Source organism: Schistocerca nitens, chromosome 9, assembly GCF_023898315.1.
Source record: "Schistocerca nitens isolate TAMUIC-IGC-003100 chromosome 9, iqSchNite1.1, whole genome shotgun sequence".
Lineage (NCBI taxonomy): Eukaryota > Metazoa > Arthropoda > Insecta > Orthoptera > Acrididae > Schistocerca > Schistocerca nitens.
Genome location: NC_064622.1, coordinates 213,540,879 through 213,554,979, shown reverse-complemented (window position 1 = coordinate 213,554,979; position 14,101 = coordinate 213,540,879).

Here is a 14,101-nt window from a genome sequence, read left to right as displayed (position 1 = left end):
CTGTCACAAGTGGGGCACTTTTGTGGTTCTTCTGTGGGAGGTTCTGGGTTTGAGAGGATGAGGAAGTGGCTCTGGTTATTTGATTCTGTACCAGGTCGGGAGGGTAGTTGCGGGATGCGAAAGCTGTTGTCAGGTTGTTGGTGTAATGCTTCAGGGATTCCGGACTGGAGTAGATTCGTTTGCCAAGAAGACCTAGGCTGTAGGGAAGGGACCGTTTGATGTGGAATGGGTGGCAGCTGTCGTAATGGAGGTACTGTTGCTTGTTGGTGGGTTTGATGTGGACGGACGTGTGAAGCAGGCCATTGGACAGGTGGAGGTCAACATCAAGGAAAGTGGCATGGGATTTGGAGTAGGACCAGGTGAATCTGATGGAACCAAAGGAGTTGAGGTTGGAGAGGAAATTCGGGAGTTCTTCTTCACTGTGAGTCCAGATCATGAAGATGTCATCAATAAATCTGTACCAAACTTTGGGTTGGCAGGCCTGGGTAACCAGGAAGGCTTCCTCTAAGCGACCCATGAATAGGTTGGCGTACGAAGGGGCCATCCTGGTACCCATGGCTGTTCCCTTTAATTGTTGGTATGTCTGGTCTTCAAAAGTGAAGAAGTTGTGGGTCAGGATGAAGCTGGCTAAGGTAATGAGGAAAGAGGTTTTAGGTAGGGTGGCAGGTGATCGGCGTGAAAGGAAGTGCTCCATCGGAGCGAGGCCCTGGACGTGCGGAATATTTGTGTACACGATCAAAGGCAGAGCCACGTGTGAAAGCACCCATGTGATTTACCAACTGACCTGCCTACACTGTGATGCATTCTATGTGGGAATGACCAGCAACAAACTGTCCATTCGCATGAATGGACACAGGCAGACAGTGTTTGTTGGTAATGAGGATCACCCTGTGGCTAAACATGCCTTGGTGCACGGCCAGCACATCTTGGCACAGTGTTACACCATCCGGGTTATCTGGATACTTCCCACCAACACCAACCTATCCGAACTCCGGAGATGGGAACTTGCTCTTCAATATATCCTCTCTTCCCGTTACCCACCAGGCCTCAATCTCCGCTAATTTCAAGTTGCCGCCACTCATACCTCACCTGTCATTCAACAACATCTTTGCCTCTGCACTTCTGCCTCGACTGACATGTCTGCCCAAACTCTTTGTCTTTAAATATGTCTGCTTGTGAGATGTCTGCTTGTGTCTGTGTATATGTGTGGATGGATATGTGTGTGTGTGCGCGCGAGTGTATACCCGTCCTTTTTTCCCCCTAAGGTAAGTCTTTCCGCTCCCGGGATTCGAATGACTCCTTACCCTCTCCCCTAAAACCCACATCCTTTCGTCTTTCCCTCTCCTTCCCTCTTTCCTGATGAGGCAACAGTTTGTTGCGAAAGCTTGAATTTTGTGTGTATGTTTGTGTTTGTTTGTGTGTCTGTCGACCTGCCAGCACTTTCATTTGGTAAGTCACATCATCTTTGTTTTTAGATATATTTTTCCTACGTGGAATGTTTCCCTCTATTACAACCATATATATATATATGCCTCTGTACGGTGTGTGGCGGAGGGTACCCTTTACTACAACTAGTTGTTTCCTTTTCTGTTCCACTTGCAGTTAAAGTGAGAGAAAAATGACTGCCTACATGCCTCCGTATGACCCCTAATTTCTTGTATCTTAGCTTTGTGGTCCCTAGCCGAAATGTATGTTGGCGGCAGTAGGGTCGTTCTGTAGTCAGCTTCAGATGCTGGTTCTCTAAACTTCCTAAGTTGTGTTCTTCAAAATGAATGTTTTCTTCCATCTAGGGATTTCCACTTGAGCTCCTGAAGCAAATCCATAACGCTTGCATGCTGATCGAACCTACCGGTAACATATCTAGCAGCATGCCTCTGAATTGCTTCGTCTTCTTTCAGTCGGATGTGTTGTGGATCCCAAACATTCAGACAGTATTCAAGAACAGGTCACACTAGCATCCTGTATGCTGTCACTCGCCTTCCCCACCACAATCTTCACATGCTCATTTAATTTCATATTGCTTTGCAACGATATGCCCAGATATATAAATGACATGCCTGTGTCGAGCAGGGTGTCAGTAATGCTGTATCCAAATGTTATGGGTTTGTTTCTTCCAGCATTAAGAGCCAGCTGCCATTCTTTACACCAGCTAGAAATCTTGTCTGGGTCATCTTGTTTCAACCTACAGTCATTTATTTCAACACCTTCTTGTACATCACAGCATCATCAGCGAACAACCTCAGATTGCTGCCCACCCTGTCTGCCAGATCATTTATGTATGTAAAAAATAGAAATGGTCCTATCACACTTCCCTGGGGCACTCCTGATGTTACCAGTCTTCAATGAACACTTGCCATCGAGAACAACATACTGGGTTCTATTACTTAAAAGAAGTCTCGAGCCAGTCATCTATCTGGGAGCCTACTCCATATACATGTACTGTCATTTAGTCTGCAGTGGAGTACTGTATCAAATGCTTTTCGGAAATCTAGAAATATGGAAACTGCCTATTGCCCTTCGTCCATAGTTCACAGTATACCGTGAGAAAAGAGCAAGTTGGGTTTCGCACGAGTGACACATTCTAAAGGTGTGCTGATTTGTGGACATGAGATTATTATATTCGAACTCAGAGTATGGTCTGTAGCAAACCCCAATGGTAAGGATGTTGGTCTGTAATTTTGTAGATCTGTTCTTTTACCCTTCTTATATACAGGAGGCACCTGCACTTTTTTCTACTTTGTTGGCACTTTGCACTGGTTGAGAGGTTCACAATAAACATAAACTAAGTAAGGGGCCAGTGTTGTAGAGTACTCTTTATAAAACTGAATTGGTATTCCGTCCGGATATGGTGACTGACTTGTTTTCAGCTCTTTCAGTTGTTTCTCTATGCCAGGGGTGCTTATTACTATGTCATCCATATGGGACTCTGTGCAATGGTCAAAAGGTAGTATGTTTGTATGATTCTCCTGCGTGAATGATTTGTTAAATGTGTAATTTAAAACTTTGGTCTTTCTTTTGATAGCTTCTACTGTCAAACCAGACATGTTGAGGGGTTGGCTTGGAAGCCTTAGCCTCACTTAGAGATTTTACACAGGATCAGAATTTTTTTTTTTTTCAGGCTCTCCACCAGATATTTAGTCAAGATATGACTTTGGTAGCTGTTGTATGCTTTGCGCGTAGATCTTTTCACAGATGCATGAATCTCTACTAATCTTTGGGTGTCATCATTTGTGCATCTTCTTTTGAACCAAGAGTGCAACAGCCCTTGCTTTCTCAGCATTTTGCAGATTTTGTTATTAAACCATGAGGGGTCTTTCCCGTCCTTAATCCAGTTACTAGTAACATATTTGTCCAGAACACATGTTACAATCTGTTTAAACTTTACCCATAATTCCTCTGTGGCCATCATCGTGGAACTAAACGATTGCCGTTCAATGTATAAGTGAGATGTTAACAACTGCTTACCTGCTCTTTCCAAGAGAAACATTCTCCTAGCCCTCTTGACCGATTTATTAACTTTTGTAACCATAGTCAGAACGATGATATTATTATCACTAATCCTCGTCTCTATGCTGCACTATTGATAAGGTCCTGCCTCTTTGTACTTACAAGGTCCAAGATACTTCCATTGGGTGTGGGCTGCTAAACTGGCTGCTGAAGACACGTTTTCAGAAAACGTGTTCAAAAGTGCTTCACAAGACTTTAAGTCTGTACCCTTGCAAAGAATCCATATATGTCTGTCTATACTCGGTAGGTTAAAGTCACCACCAACTAGCATTGCGTGATCCGGGTATTTATGCTTAATTGACCATAGTCTTTCTTTGAATGGCTCTAGACCTGTCACAGCAGAGTTGGGTGGTTGGTAAAAACACCCAACAATTTACAATAACTATTTTATAAGTAAGAGCTCACAACTGAAATATTGAGAAAATATGTATGTTTTTTCAGTACTAAGTTGAGCTTTAATTATGGGTTAGATTTTCTCACTTACAGCTGCCTTGCCAACAGTGTTCAACTAAATTAGATTTATACCCGTGATATTCTTTATTTTTGTTTGTAATTTTTAATGTTAAGACCTGTATCCCCAGAGGATATTTTCCATTTCAAACATAATTCTCGTTAGTCATTCTTACAGCTTATTTAATGAGGTTTTATTAGAATATGTTTATCTACTTTCTACATTCTCATCACCCAACCACCTTTTAAATTTTTAAAGCCATTGGTTTTTGAGGGAAACTAATTTGCTAGTAAGTATTGACTGAAAATTGTAACATTAATGAGGAGTGTTTAGTCTTGATTTCTAAACACTAAAGGAAATTAAGCCTGTCAAATGATATTAATTGTTGTAGGCTCAGAATGACAATGTTTTGTTGGGGAAAAAAAAAAATTGCTGATGCTGAAAACAGAAAGTTTCATTATAACTGTCACAGATATTATTTGGCTTTCAGTGCTTTGGCTTTTTTTATGTTATTTTTTTTTTTTTTGTCTTTATATCTTTTGGAAAAGGAGAGCAGTATGTGGTGAGAATCTGTTTCAATTTGTTCTTCTCGTTCCAACACTGAAGCAATCACAATGGAGAGCTAAAAGTTACTTGTGGTTTAAAATAAATCTCACATTGTACCATTCTTTTAGCATACTTTAGCTTAAATCTGTCCAGTACCTCACTAACCACTGTGTGACCCTAAAGTAATTCAAAAAGAGAAAAATCAAGAATAGTAAAAGTGTTCCCATTATGCTTTTTACGCAAATGTGTTTCTTGTTAAATGAGTGAATTTATTACTGGAATACTGCTTTTCACTGGCAGATAGTAATCATATGGTCTTCAAAAATTGTACCATACTTTGCTGGCTGATACAGTTGGAAAGCAGTTTGACTTGGCTGTTAAATATTGCTTGGACTGATAAATTTTCATTAACTGAAGTGTAAATGTACACAGCTGCAAACCTTACAGTGGCACAATACTATCTACTGACTCAATGAAAGTGCCCTCATTGGTAAAAACAGTGGAATAATTTGGATGGTTTCTTCCCATTTGTTTAAAAAAATATGCATTTCATTTTTACAGAAACTCATTGTGCTCCTGGCAAAGTTTTTTGAAGGGTAAGATTTTAAATTTATTTCTTATGTTTGGACAGCTTACTACAGTACTCAGAGACTAACTTATTGTCCAGTTTCCTGGTATTTGATGATGTGTTCATTTTTGTTAAGATGTTAAAATATCAGACAACACCTTTGAATTTCTCTAGTTTTGTATGTCTTTCCTAAAAGCAATCATTTAAGCATAACTAATCCCTCAGCAAAAAACTGTAAATGTTGTGCAGAATAGGTTTTTGGTATTATTTTGAAAGGTACTACATTTTTTTCAGTAGACACAACTAATTTTATTTTAAAAGTGCAATAGGTTTTTGATTCTAAGGGTGTATAACTTTAAAATTTAAACTGTTTAGTGTCCAGAGTTTTATTTTAACTAGCATGTGGACTAATGTGTTCAATTTAACACAGAGAATTGTTCCAATATCTATTGTCTATCTACAATATGTAGTTTTTTATTACATGAGAGGCACAGAATTTTTGCTGCTTGGAATTCATCTTTGGAAACTCGAATACCTAAAAAATAAAACAAATGAAGTCTTGTTTGTGATGGTCAAAAGATTGCAGAATTAATGATAGCTAATTAATGACCCATCTTGGTAGCTGCAAATGTTAGCATGCGGATTCTGGTATTCGGGGAGACATGCCAGCCCCAGATTAATGAGTCAGTTTGCCAGTCAGGCTGCCAGTCAGGCTTGATGTGGTCTTTAGGCAGTTTCCCATATGTGGTTATGTGAATACTGGGGTGGTATCTACAGCCCATCTCAGTCACAAACATTTAGAAAATGTTCACCTACTTTTACATGGAGTAACACTAGACACAAACTGTTTGGGATACACATATTTATTCTCAGGGGAAAGGGAGGAGACAAGAGGTGGTGGATGTGACTACCCTGAAGCACTAATGTTGAGAACTCCAGTAGTTCTCATGCTGACCACATGCAGATATGAAGTGAAGGCCAGGAAGGAGGGTGAGGAGGAAGCGGAATAGCTAACTAGTCAGGATGAAATGTCAAACTGTGCAAAAATTGCTGTGTAAAGAGGTCGATTTTGCTGATAGGTGCTAGGCCAAAATAGCACTAAAGATATCTGAATTTCTCAGAGTATGATGGGACATACAGTGAATAGTTACAAATGCTGTAGGTTACCTGGAAATTTGAATTAGTTTTGTATAACAATCAGCTAAGAATGATATTGATTTAAGAGTAATCAAAACACACCAAGTATGAGGGTAAAGTAGAAATTTCTTTTCTTTACAGTGTGTTGATACATGTTGCAAAGGTGCATACTATTCAGAAAACTGTTTATATACGCTGGCAGGGTCTCAGTGAAAGAGAAGCTTCTCCATGTTCTCTGGTCTTTCCACCACCCCTCTGTCACTATGCTGGCCCAGTCTTCTTTGCTTTTGAAAGCTTCCTTCCACTTCGAGCCATGTATCCCTTGGTCTCTTGCCCTCCATCGAAATCTTGGGTGCCTCTTCCTAGGATTCCTTATCTCATCCATTATCCTTACGTAGCCACATATTTAATCTTCTTTCTCATTCTCCTCGTTATGTTTTCCTCATGTGTTAGGGATATTACATTTTCATTTATCGTCTTTTCTCTTTTTGTTACTCCTACCAAACTTCTGAAATGTCATTATACTTTCTTACGTATTACTTTTCCTCTTTCCTTCAAAACCCAGGCTTTTGCAGCATACAACAAAATTTACATATAATGTTTGGTATAACACTGTTATATTTCTGTGGGACTACTTTGTCCATATATTTCCTCCCACACTGCTCATAAAGCTATCAACTTGCTTTGTATGCTCACTGTCTGTCATTCCTTCCCCTTTCTTGTATTATATTCCCCAGGTATATGAAGATTTTCAGCTGCTCCCCACCCAGTTTCATGTTGACTGCATGTCTATCCTTTTTCCTTTTCATTGTCAGCTCTCATTTCTTTGTAGTATATTTTAGGTCAGTGGCTTACTAAACTTCCAAAACATCTGATTGCTTCTGTACTTTGTCCACCTTGTTCCCCTATACCTATCAGCAAAGAGCATTGCTATCACCCTGCCTGCTGTCCCTTTTGCCACTTGTTATATCAGCCATCACTGCTATGAAAATCATCTGAGTTAGTGCAAACCATCTCTCTGTTAGTCATCCTGTTCTGTCTCTTCCCACCTTCCCACAAGTCACACTTGCTTGGTAAAATACATTACTCCTCGGGATCCCTTCCCTTCGGATCATGAACAGTGGCAGTCCTCATAGGTTGTGGCACAGATGGGGATTGCAGCATTGCTGACTCCTAAAGACAGTTACGGTACACAGTATGAGAAAGCGTTTATCACGCAAATTGTCTCACACATTATTATGTAGAATTTGTCACTTACCACCATCAGAATCCATTATAATTGCCAACAAATGTAATAAAAATGACTAAATAACTCGCTGCAATAACATTTAATGCTCACAATGGCTATATCACTCGTCTGGTGCGCGGAATGAGCCTAAACTCGACTGCCACCATTCATGACTCTGGCTGTAGTGCCTCCCAAACTTTACTTCTAGATTTCTCTAAACCCAGGAATCATTAGTAGATCCACTATGCTCATTTATGCCTGCAGCTGCCCCACTGCAGATATGAAAGCGTCTTTGGATCTCCCTGGCTTTTCTCTCAGCTTCTTTCCCACTGTTCTCCACCTTATTCCCTCCAGAATCTTCTCATAAAATTTTGCACATTTGTAAAGGTAATGCCTCTATAGGATTCATGACACCCTTTCAGCTTAGGTTATTTCCTTTTTCCAGTCTCCTTTAGTTTTCATTTCTTCTACACAACTCTCACAGCCTATTCTGCTGCTCTCATCATTTTCGAACTTAGTTCATTCAACCGTGCAGTCATTCCATCTTTCGTGTTCTTAAGTGCCTCTTATACTTCCATCCACATTATGAATTCACCCAGTGTTAGTGTTAATTGCCCGTCCAAACACTCAGGATGGAGGAAGTTTCCTGGCTTTCAAGAAGAGAAGATAAAGTAAAGATCAAAATACTCAGGTGACAAATATGCAAGTCTCTGCAGCCCCAATATTTTTCTATCACACCACGCATGCTATCACTGTTTGATTAATGCTAGCAATTAATTAGTCTTGCGTAGTGTAGAAGTTGATCTGACATGAATTCAAATTAGATTTAAAATTTGCCTTGCTACTTGTCAGAGATTTTCTGTATTGGGGAAAAATTGTCAAAGATTTTTGTAGCTGGATTATGAACTGCTTTCTGAGGTAGTTGCGGATATTACTGTTCCTCCGAATATGTAGTGAATTATTTATGACTAATTTTACTAGTGATCAAATGCCCAACTCAGTGAAGAGGCATACACAAGATGCTTTGGTAAACTCCCCTCATTCTCATTGCTTTCTTTTATGCAATCAATATTATTTTCCTAACTAGTCAGTTGCCCCATAAAATTAGACCATGAGTCATTAATCTACAGAAATGTACAATATACACCTGTTGATTGGTTTATTTCCCAATCATCAGTTACGCAAAGTGGAAAAGGTGCTGAACTTGTCAGTTAGAGAAGTTGAATAATATATTTCTTCTGGTTCAAATTTTCATGGACTTACACCCAAAATTTATAGCACCGTACCAAGTACGTGGACTACTCTTTATGTGCCATATTTATTTCTGGTGTTGTATTTATTGTTTAGGAGTGAGTATATTGCGTGTTTCTGAAATATGGGAGAGTCAATGTACATAAAAAAATACAGTAATGGAAAAAAAACTGCAACATCAAGGTGGAGTTTTGCAACATAGACACAAATGACTAAGGTAACAAAAATGCCATTATCAATACCTCACTGAGTTTGATTGAGTTTGTGTAATAGGTCGACGAGGAGCTGGATGTTCCTTTTGTGACACTGGAGAAAGAGTTGGCACCAATGTAGCCACTGTACATGACTGCTGACAGCGGTGGTGATGAGAATCTACAGTCGCAAGAGGTCTGAGCTCCGGATGGCCATGTGGCCTTTCCAAAAGGGAAGACCATTGTGTTTGGAATATGGCTCTGTTGCATTGTACTGCATCTCTAGCAGCAATTTGAGCAGTAATTGGTACCACAGTGACATAATGAACTGTTACAAATTGGTTGCTTCAAGGACAGCTCTGATCCATTCACCCTGTTTCGTACATTCCACTGACCGCAAACCACTACCATTTGCAGCTTCAATTATGTCAAGTGAGAGCTCATTGGAGGGCAGGGTGGAGGTCTGTTGTGTTTTCTGATGAAAGCTGGTTCTGCTTCAGTTGCAGTGATGGCCTTGGGTGGGTTAGGAGGAAGCTAGTTGAGGTCTTGCAACCGCACGCCTGTGTGCTAGATACATTGGACCTACATCTGGAGTTATGGTCTGGGTTGTGGTTTTGTATGACAGCAGGAGCATTATCGTGGCTATCCCATGCACCCTGACAGCAAAGTTGTATGTCAATCTGGTGATTCCACCTGTTGTGCTGTCGTTCATGAAAAGTATTCCAGGGGGTGCTTTCCAATAGGATAATGCTCACCCACATACTGCTGCTGTAACCCAGCATGCTGTACAGTGTGTCAAGATGTTGCCTTGGCCTGCTCAATCACCAGAACTGTGTGCAATTGAGCACGTATGGGATATCACCGGACAAGAATTCCAATGTCATCCACAACCAGCATTAACTGTCTCTGTATTGACCAACTGCAACATGCAAGGAACTCCATTTCACAAACTGACATCCAGCACCTCTACAAAATGAAGTATGTCCATTTGAATGCTTGCAATAACATTCACGTGGTTACAACAGTTAGTAATGTACCAGAATTTCACATTTGGAATGACTTATCTTGCACTTACATTAACTTTTGATCTTGCAATGTTAATTGCTTAAATGTGTTACCTAGACAAATGTATTTCCAAAATTTCATTACTCTAGGTTAACAATGTAGGAAAGGATAGATTGCTGCTTATCATAAAGGAGACACATCAAGTTGGATACAGTCATGATTAAAAGACACTCACATATAGCTTTTGGCCACAGCCTTTGTCAATAAAGACTGAAACAAACAAAACACACACACACACACACAACCCCCAAATTCAGCATCTTGGGCCAGCCGGGATGCAACATCAGGTACAGGTACTGCATGGGTTAAACAAAAGGTTTCGAGTGCTAGGCATATTTTTGATTTAAATAAGGCGTTTGATTGTGTTGATCACAAAATATTGCTCCAGAAGTTGGACCATTACAGAATATGGGGAGCAGCTCGCAATTGTTTCACCTCTTACTTTGTCAACATACAGCAAAAGGTCATTAATCACAATGTTGAGAATGGCTGTGATGTTGAGAATGGCTGTGATGCGGGGTCCAAGTGGGGTACAGTCAAGTGGGGGTGCCCCAGGGATCAAATGTTGGGGCCACTCCTTTGCCAGACGTCCCAGACTACTCTCGCATATCTTCATATAGACAAAAACTGTGTTGCTTGATATGCCCTCTAGTATTATGGGTAACTCTAAAATATTTCTGTTTGCTGATGACATTAGCTTGGTAGTAAAGGATGTTGTGTGCAACATTGGCCCAGTTTCAAATAGTGCAGTTCATGACCTAAGTTCATGGCTCGCAGAAAATAAACTAACACTAAATCACAGTAAGACTCAGTTTTTACAGTTTCTGACACACAATTCGACAAAACCTGAAATTTTAATTTCACAGAAAGGGCATATGATTTGTCAAACTGAAAAGTTCAAATTTCTAGATGTTGAGATAGATAGTAAACTGTCGTGGAAATCCCCAAGATCTTATTCAGAGACTTAATGCTGACGTTTTTACTATTCGAGCGGTATCTGAAGTGAGTGATCGTTCAACACAAAAGTTATTCTACTTTGATTATTTTCATCCGCTTATGTCATACGGTATTATAATTTGGGGTAACTCTTCCCATTCTGAAATAATATTTTTGGCTCAGGAAAGGGCGGTTCGCGCAATAAGTGGTGTAAGTTAGCAAACCTCTTGGTGACCGCTGTTCACGAGTCAGGGTATTTTGACATTGGCCTCTCGGTATACCTATTCCTTACTGTCAATTCTTGTTAACAATGTTAGCTTATTCCCAAGAATAAGGAGCTTTCTCTCAGTTAATACTCGGCAGAAATCAAATCTGCATATAGATCGGACTTCTTAACACTTGTGGAGAAGGGTGTGCAGTATACTGCTGCATCCATTTTCAGTAAGCTACTGTCTGAATTCATAAATCTTTGCAGTAATCCATGTGCATTCAAATCAAAACTGAAGAGTTTCCTCAAGGGTCACTTGTTGAATCCGTGCCCCGTCGAGTTGCTGCACTATGATGGGCAAAAGGTGGTCTGACATATTAGGAGGTATCCCATGACTTTTGTCATCTCAGCGTACATGCAGACAGCTGCCACTTGCCAGTGAAGGGGAGCAGCGTGTTCAAAAACATTGGTACTAAGGCCTCATATCCTCTCTTGAGAAAGAGAGCCTCAACTAAGTACTAGAACATTTGAGGACAGTGTTCTAGAAAAATGGCTTTAGACACTGACAAATTTGGAGAGCTCTGTGTACTACATTGATTTTACAGCTGATGGAAACAGAAGAGAAACCTCACAAGGGTGTGGAATTTGCATCTATTCCATTTTGTGGTGCATTTCCAGAAAGATAAGAATTCTTTGGGACCATCAAGTGAAACTGTTTTCCACCTGCCAGCTAAAACACATGCATTGCATGGTAGTGTCAAGGATGACCTCTAACTATGGAAATCTGGGTTCTATTGGATTCCCTGCCAATGAGGCATTACTTACATTCATCAGAGCCTACTGTTGAAGATTGTTGCTGAGACCACCATCACACCAGACTGCAGCAGCCTAACAAGTTGGGAGACATGGAACACTGAGTATTGGATTTACTGAGATTAAACTAAAGGAACTGCTTATCAGTCATGATAGTGGCTACTTCCTTAGTAAGGCTTGGGAACCTACATTGAGTCTGATAACAAGAGGAAAGTGATATCCCATGACAAACTGACTTTGGGGGCTGTCAGAACAACAATGAAGATGCCACCAACATGTGTCCTTGGGTGCAAACCTTGGACGGAACAACTTGGTGATTGGTTGGGGGCCAAGAGGAGAACCTGAATGCATGCCTGCACCTGGATGCAGACTGTATTCAGAACGCCAGGTGGAAGCAAGAGGGAAGGATATATAAGTCCTGCACCAGCTCACAGGCGGTCAGTTAAACAGTGAACTGATAATGGAAATGTGGTCGCTTGCCAAAGTATTATGCCCGTTGGACCCTGACATCCTGCCGTGAACTACATACATTAACAAAATTAATGCATCATCCCGATAAGTCGTTGCAAGTGTGTTGCTACTGTGACTCTTGCTGTGCCAATCAGAATCCCCCCCTAATGTTTGTAAACATACACACAGTTACCATGAGCATTACCTTTATGTAGAACACTGCACTATAATGGATTGAGCATTTCAGTTAAATGTGGAGCACCTATAGGGAGGCATGAGAGTGAAACAGTAGATGTTATATCCCTCATGTCTCAAAGGACAATTGTGACCCATGGTCGGGTCCGCAGCATCACATTACATGAAGAAGCCTTGACAGTTAAGGAAGTTCCTCGACATGTGTGCCAGAGTGATTTGGTATGGACATGCAATTGGCTCTAGTTGACACACAGTACTGAGAACTTGCACGTTACAGGATATTCACTTTGATAGGTGTGCAGGTTACCAATTTCTATAATTTTTGAGTCTAAGGATCTGTGGACAGAGTGCTCCAGAATTGAATTTCGCCTTCAGAGAGGCTGCAGGATATAATGCGTAGCATCTAGCTTTTACACGGTTGTGTGATATGAAACTCCATTCCCACAGATTACAGCGAGCACCAAGTCATATACAATGAAACTGTGGACTTTGTTACAGATGACCAAGAAATCACGAAGAATGTTGGATGACCTGTTTGTACACTAGTAATTGCAGATGTGTTTGGAGACAACCCAGTAATATTGAATGCCTCCAACACTTAGTCCCATATGTGCAAACAGATGTGGTAATGTGCTAAGGTGGCATTTCATGAGGCGGCTATTGTACACCTCTTGGAGATCTCTCACTGTTTGTGAGGGGAAGGTTACCAATAGCGGGTCCCTATCACCAATATTTTGGTGACAATTTCATCTCGATGGATAACAACTCACATGCTTGTGCTGTTCTTGCGAAAATTTTTCTACAACATGCTAAGATCAAAAAACGCCACAGAACAAGGGTGAGATTGTCTGAAATGAGCCTTTTTTCTTTAAAAAAAATAAATAAAAACAATGGCCGCTTATATGCAGAATCACTATTGAAGAGAGGGCCTTTTTGTAGTCAGCTTAATGCTGAACTACACTTATCTTTATAGGTCTCCACACTGTGATTGGTGGGAACATGCATGGAGTTCTACAGATACAACTCTTGATTTTTAAAGTAAACAAAGAATCAGCCGAAGACATTGAGTTGGGTGGTAAGGCAAGTCTGTAGATCTTGCACTGTAAATGTTCTAAGTGCTGTTACTTCCAAACACTGTTCACTAGACACAAACAAGCACTCTGAATTTACAATTGTGACATAAGCTCAGCTGTGCGACTAAGCGACAACTCTGTGGAACTTGAACTGCCTTCCTGCCAGAACTCAAGATGAATTGCTGTATTTGTCCTTTGAGGCCATATTTCCTAACCACTGCATGGCTGCTGCATCTTGCAATGCCTGGGAGGCATCTCCAAGCTGGTTTGTATGGCTATAGCAAGGTCATTGGCACAGCAAAACTTTTTACAAGTGGTGTTTGGTATGTCACTGGTGTGCAGGTTGAAGAGTGAGGGTGCTAGGATGGATCCATTGGGAAGTCAATTTTTTATTGTAAATGATTTACTCTGTTTTGTGTAATGCTACACAAAATTGGGTATGGTGGATGGCTACTAACTTGTCCATCTGCATCTTGGAGGTT